The 7,031-nt window shown below is 43.7% G+C and overlaps 1 pseudogene; it reads left to right on the forward strand.

The window, feature by feature from the left end:
* The first annotated feature begins 224 nt into the window (after nt 1–224).
* On the forward strand, nt 225–2,669 carry LOC144338458 (nucleolar protein 11 pseudogene; annotated as a pseudogene).
* The last annotated feature ends 4,362 nt before the right edge of the window (nt 2,670–7,031 follow it).

A 7,031-nucleotide genomic window follows, 5' to 3' on the forward strand; every position in this document is an offset into this window, starting at 1 on the left:
ATTTGTATTGAGTACTACATGCCAGGTACTCTTCAGGTTCCATGGGGACTTCTGAGAATTTAGGACTCCTTTCTCTCAGGAGCAAGTACACTGCCTACTGAGGGGATAAGACATGTACACATAACTAGACTCCAAGGTGAAAGGGACAAACATACACACCCATCTGAGGAAAACTGCATCTTCCTACAAGTTTTCTCAGTACCTCTTTAGAATCAGGTGTGCTAGGTTTGCTCAAAATGGCAGCGCTGGAGGAAGAATTCACATTGTCTTTGGTAGTCCTGAGTGCGGGACCTGAAGGACTCCTAGGCATGAAGCAGAGTGACAAAATAGACCAGTTTCTAGTGACAGAAAGTGGCAGAATCGTGATCCTCTATAAGGTTTCTGAATAGAAACCCTTGGGGAGCTGGTCAGTGAAACAGGGTCAAATTATAACATGTCCAGTTGTGTGCAACCTTCAAACTGGAGAGTATATTGTTGTACACGATAATAAAGTTTTAAGAGTATGGAATAATGAAGATGTAAACAGGGATAAAGTATTTAAAGCTACATTGTCAGCTGAAGTATATAGGATACTTTCAGTGCAAGGGTCAGGACCCTTGGTGCTCTTCAAGGAAGGTGTTGTTTATGGTTTAGAGGCCTTGCTTGCAGACCCCCAGCAGAAAATTGAAACTGTTATCTCTCATGAAGTGATTAAATGGACAAAGTTTTTCATAGTATTCAGACTTCCTGTTTTAATGTTTATTACTGAAAAACATGGAAATTACATTGCTTAGGTGCAAATGTTTAACTCACATATCTTAACCAAATATACACTCTTACTTGGACAAGACAAAAACTCTTTTATAGAGAGTTTTACTGCATCAGTAGATCAAAAATTCATCTCTTTGATGTCATTAAGCTCTGATGGTTGTATATATGAAACCTTGATACCAATACGTCCAACTGACCCAGAAAAAAATCAGAGCTTAGTTAGATCACTGTTGCTCAAGGCTGTTGTGTCTGGTAATGCTCCAAATGGAGTTGCACTCACTGCCCTGGATCAGGATCACGTCACAGTCCTAGGAAGTCCACTAGCAGCTTCTAAGGAATGCCTCTCTGTATGGAACATAAAATTTCAAACACTACAGACTTCAAAAGAGTTACCACAAGGGACCAGTGGTCAACTCTGGTATTATGGGGAAAATTTGTTTATGCTACATGGAAAATCTCTAGCTGTGATTCCATACAACTGTGAAGTGTCATCATTAGCAGGTGCTCTTGGAAAACTCAAGCATAGTCAAGATCCAGGAACTCATGTTGTGCCCCATTTTTGTAAACTGGGAAACACCTCAAGGATGTGGACTTGGGTCCCAGAACTCAGAGCAGTTAAGAAGAATTTTAAGGAGATGAAAAATTGAAGTGAGTTTATAGCCAGAGGTATCACCATCCAAACAACTTTTGTCAACCATAATGAAAGATTCAGAAAAGCACATTGAAGTAGAAGTATGGAAATTTTTGGCTCTGAAGCAGACACCTGACTTTCATACTGTCATTGGGGACACAGTAACAGGACTTCTGGAAAGGTGTAAAGCAGAACGATCATTTTATCCCTGGAACTGTCTGATGCAGCTTATCCAAACGCATGTGCTTTCTTACAGTTTGTGCCCTGACTTAATGGAGATTGCCTTAAAAAAGAAAGATGTACAGGTGTTACAACTCTGTCTGCAGCAGTTCCCTGACATTCCTGAATCGGTCACCTGTGCTTGCTTAAAAATTTTCTTGAGCATTGGTGATGACAGTCTTCAAGAAACAGATGTCAGTATGGAGTCAGTTTTTGACTATAGTAATTCTGTACATGATGAGAAAATGGAAGAGCAAACTGAAATTCTTCAAAATGGCTTCAATCCTGAAGAAGATAAATGCAATAACTGTGATCAAGAGTTAAATAAAAAGCCCCAGGACAAAACAAAGGAGACCACTTCATGCCCTGTGATACCAAAAGGAGCAGCTCTACTTAATGCAATTCTTCATTCAGCATATAGCGAAACATTTCTTCTGCCTCATTTGAAAAACATCCCAGCACAGCATACCACGCTGTTTCTCAAGTATTTGTATTTCCTTTATCTGAAGTGTAGCAAAAATGCTACTATGACTCTTCCTGGAATATACCCACCTACCTAGAACCAGATTATGGATTGGATATGTCTACTTCTGGATGCAAATTTTACTGTTATAGTAATGATGCCAGAAGCAAAGAGGCTACTGATAAATCTTTACAAGCTTGTAAAATCTCAGATATCTGTTTATTCCGAGCTCAACAAGATTGAAGTAAGTTTTCAGGAGCTACAGAAATTAAATCAAGAAAAGAATAATAGAGGATTATATTCAATTAAAGTGCTGGAGCTCTTCTGATATTACCAATTCTCCTTCATAGACATTTTATAAAGCTCTTTTATGTGAACTCTTGCTTCATCCAGGGAAGAATGGTGTTTTGTTTGCAACCATCTCGGTGTCAAGAGAAACATGTCAGTGAGTACCTGGACCATCACTTATTGATGCTCCGGGGTAGGACTGCAGGTTTCACATGAACCTATTCTAGGTTGTGGACATTGGTGTGCAGAGGTTCTGCAATTTTTAAAAAATATGTAACTGGGTTGATTTTAAGTAAAATTATTTGTGTATTGATAAAAGTCTAATTTCTTATATATTTTGAATTGTTTTTCTTTTAATAAAAAACGACCATTGAAGCAGTGAAAAAAAAAAATCCGGTGTGCTAACAGAAGACATTTAATTATGCCATCACATATGAATTTTCTGTCCTCCAAATTGACCCAACACCTCGTACATCTCTTAGGGCAGCATTCCTTTCCTGGAGGAGGTGCTTTGAGGGGAACTCTGGAGGAAGAATAAGGTTTAGATAGTGAGTTCCTTGGAGGTCAGAACTGAGTTCTCCGAGTTTCTGAGCCTTGGTCTATTGCTTCTACTTCCTCTACAGGTTCTCCCTGGACTATTTCTCTCATTCTTGTGCTTTAACTTTCATCAATATGCAGTTATCTCCCTGATCTTGGTCTCTTACCAAAACCTTCCCCGCATAAAGCCAAATGCTACTTGGATATCTACACTGGTCATTCCACAGCCACTGAAATGGAAGTCTTCAACCTACTTAACTCCATCCAAACAGCTTCTCCACTGCATGGCACTGGCATCTACCCAGTCACCCAGACCAGATTTCTCAGCATCACCCTTAACTCCTTCCACTCCCCCACCTAATCTGCCATCAGGTCCTGCCGGTTTACCTCCTAATTATTTCTGGAATGTATCTTTACCTCATCTACCCTCCTGCTACTGCACAAATTTAGGTCTTTATTATCTCTCACCTGGATTACTCTTCATTGTCTCCTCACTGTCATCCCTCTAGAGTCTCCTCCACACATCAGCTGAAGCGATTTACCTAAAATGCTAATTCAATTGCATTATCCCCACTGCTGAAACCTTCTAATGGCTTCCCAATCTGAAAAACAGATTAGAGACATCCCTTCTGAAAGTGCTACAGCTGAATTATTGTTACCCTGCCTCAGACCTCTTGGGTGAGCTCAGGCAAATCCCTTTCCTTCTCTGGGCTTCAATCTCCTTATCTAAAAAATAAGGGGATTGGAAGAGTTCTGTATTTCCCAAAATGCATTGTCTGGACTGCTGGCCATATGAAATGCTTTTTCCACAGGGGTGTAATAAGAAATGGATAAATTGAATGGAAAGTGCACCTATTTTAGATGTGGACAGTAGATTCCTAGCCATGGTAAGACAGCAGATTGTTCCCAGAAAGAGTACAACTCTTGATGGGCAGAGTGTGCTAACTACAGTAGTGATGGGTACTTCTGTGACCCATGTGGCTGTCTGTACTGCTGGACATGTCCATTCATGGCCATTGTCATTTGACAGTTCCTCTGGGAAAGTTTACCAATGGACTCTGGGGTGTGACAAGAAGAGAGCTGCCCCACTCTTGTGCCTTTCGTTGCACGAAAACCATTGCTGGCACTTGTAAATGTTGACTCTTAGTAGCTCTGCTAGAAAATCAGCATTTTCTATCTCTGGACCATGTCCTGGACAAGGCAGAAGTCTTCGTGGCACTGGGCATGGAGCCTAGTCTGCTGTATTCCTCAGCTGGGTCTTGCATTAGCACTGATTGCTGGCAAGGCCATCAGCCTAAGGCTGTGTTTTTCTAATCAAGGAAGCCAGTTTAGCACTTGGGAAAGAATAGTCAGCTGAGCCACGTTACTTTCCCCTCCTGGTAGAAATAATGTAGGCAGAGACAGTGGAACTTCTGCGAATGGTTTTGCAGGCAGCCCCAAGTCACTGAGGTTCTGTACTCTCCAGCCACTTCAGGGCTGCTCACTGCAGTAAACCAATAGGCCTTCCTGTCCTGGGACTGGTGAGAGAGACCCAATCCTCATGACCTTTGGAGCCTTTCAGCACATTCTCCCTGGGGTGGGGGTGGGGGTGGGGGACAGAAAAGCATTTCCTGATCCCCCAGGCAAGAATACCAGGGTTCAACTGGAGGGAAGCTGGTATTAATATTATTCCATTATTCCTAATTGTAGAGAATGAAACCAAGACCATACACGCACACACACACTTGCTGAAGTCCACACAGCAAGAAGATGGCAAGATTGAAGTCCCAATCCAGGTCAGACTAGTTGCAACGCACTTGCTCATGACACCACATTGCATCTCTGTTAGTTGTTTGTTTGTCTGTCTTTACCAGAGTTTGTGGGCTCTTTGAGGGCAAGAGCCATATCTGATTTGTAGTAGGGCCTGCCACATAGTGGGTGTTGAGGGGAGCTGGTAGTCAGCATAAGGCTGCTTGCGTCAGAGCACTGTGGTTCACTTGTTAAGGGTGTGGGGGAAAGTTCTCTGCAATGTGGGCTTTGAGAAACAAACGCATCTGCTCCTTACTTGCCAAGCCTGGCATCCCCCAAAGATAATTACTGTGGACTCTCAGCTGTTGGAGCTGAGAGGCTATTCCACATCGGCTGAGTGTGTTTCCCAAAACAGGTTTACATTGTTTTGAAACCATGGTGCAGAGCACCCAGAGAGCAAATAGAAGTTGATCCCCACACAACAGGCAGTAACTAAGACACCAAGAGTGAGTGGGACAGGTTTGGGTGGCTAAAGGGGAAAGCTGGCTAGTGCCGAGGGTATGCACATTTTAGAAAGGGACCCACACTTGTGGAAGGCAACCCAGTCAACTGAAGCAAGAGTCCTAGGACTGTTCCTGACCTTTAACTCAATAATTCTTCTTCCTGAGATTTTATTCCTCAGGAAGCAGTTCAACAGAATTGAGAAGATACATGCATGAAGATGTTTGTTATGAGATTGGCTGTAGTAATATAACACTGGGAACAAATGAATTGCCCAACAATAATGGGTGGCAAATTAAATTATGGCATATCCATTCCATGGCATATTATGAGAACATTTAATATGCTCATTCTGAAACCTGCAGCGGTCTGAGGAATACATGCAACAGGTTTTGAAAAGGAAGAGGCTCCATTGTATTTACACTGTGATCTTGCAACTTACAAAAACTCATAGTAAATGCGTAAATAAAAAGAGCTGTGTTCTGGTGATGGGATTTGGGTGATTTCCTTTATAAAATATCTTGATCATTAGTGTCATTGCTATATTGTTTTTGCATTTCTAGAAGGAACTGTTTGTGTGGGTACATGCACCTTTGTGTGGGCGGAATCAACACAGAATTTCTCCCCAAAGCTAAATCTATTTTAAATGGATTCTTACATCTACTTAATAATAAAAGTGTATATATGAGGAACACAGACAGGAAGAAAACAGGTGCTGGTGCCATTTGATGCATGATCAGCACCATGACATGTTACTAAAAAGAAGCCAGTGAGGGAGGGATTATCATGGTGGATGGGAGGCAGGACTAGATTGCAGCTCCAGACAGAGCAGCATGCGGTGGCTTGCAAATTTAAGATTCAGATTGACTGGAAGAACAAACCAGCAATCTCAAGAGGACCCACATACCCTCTGAAGGAAGCAGACTGCTCCTGCAGGACCCAGGAGACACCCCAAATACTGTGAGTGCCCCAACTACAAAAGTGGGAAAGGGAGACCCTCTTCTCCTGAACACACATACCCACTGGAGAAACTGAAGGTCTGTTTGTGGGAGAAGTTTCCTACCTTACCTGGAGCTGAGTCAATTTAGGGAGCCAAGCAAAATACAGGGGTAGAGGAAGCAGCAGAAAGGCCCTAGGGAGCTCGCTGGATTCCCCAGACAGCCCATTCCTACCTGGCATCACAGGGATCCACTGGGAGGGTGGCCAGAGGAGCATGGGGGTAAAACTCCAGAGAGAAAGAAATCTCCAGCTGAACTTCATAACAATTTGAATGGGGCAAGAAGCCTCTTGGCCAGAAATCAGGGGAGGGCACAAATCCAGTGTGCAGACTCCACAGGCGGGAGAAGAATCAATCCCTTTTATTTTGCAGCTGGGAGGTGGGTAGCCTGGGGCATGTTTTCAAGCCCGTCTCACTCACCGCCTGGAAGCAGACTCAGGACTGTTGCGGGGTGCATGGTGGGAGTGAGACTGGCCCTTCAGTTTGTATGGGACCTTGGTGAGGCCTGTGGTTGCCAGCTTTCCTCCACTTCCCTGACAACCTGCATGACTCAGCAGAGGCAGCCATAATCCTCCTACGTACACAACTCCAGTGACATGGGAATCTCACCCCCATCCCCCACAGCAGCCACAGCAAGACCCGTCCAAGGAGCGTCTGGGCTCAGATATGCCTAGCCCTGCCCCCACCTGATGGTCCTTCCCTACCCACCGTGGTAGCTGAAGACAAAGGGACATGTAATCTTGGGAGTTCTAGGGCCCCGCCCAGCACCATTTCCTCTCCATACTATGACAGCTGATGCTCTCTGGAAAGTGCCACCTCCCAGCAGGAGGCCAACCAGCACAAAAATAGAGCATTAAACTACCAAAGCTAAGAACTTTCATAGAACTCATTGCACCGACCACCGCCCCCCCCCCCCC

The sequence above is a fragment of the Macaca mulatta genome, chromosome X (genome assembly GCF_049350105.2).
Source record: "Macaca mulatta isolate MMU2019108-1 chromosome X, T2T-MMU8v2.0, whole genome shotgun sequence".
In the NCBI taxonomy this organism is placed as follows: Eukaryota; Metazoa; Chordata; class Mammalia; order Primates; family Cercopithecidae; genus Macaca; species Macaca mulatta.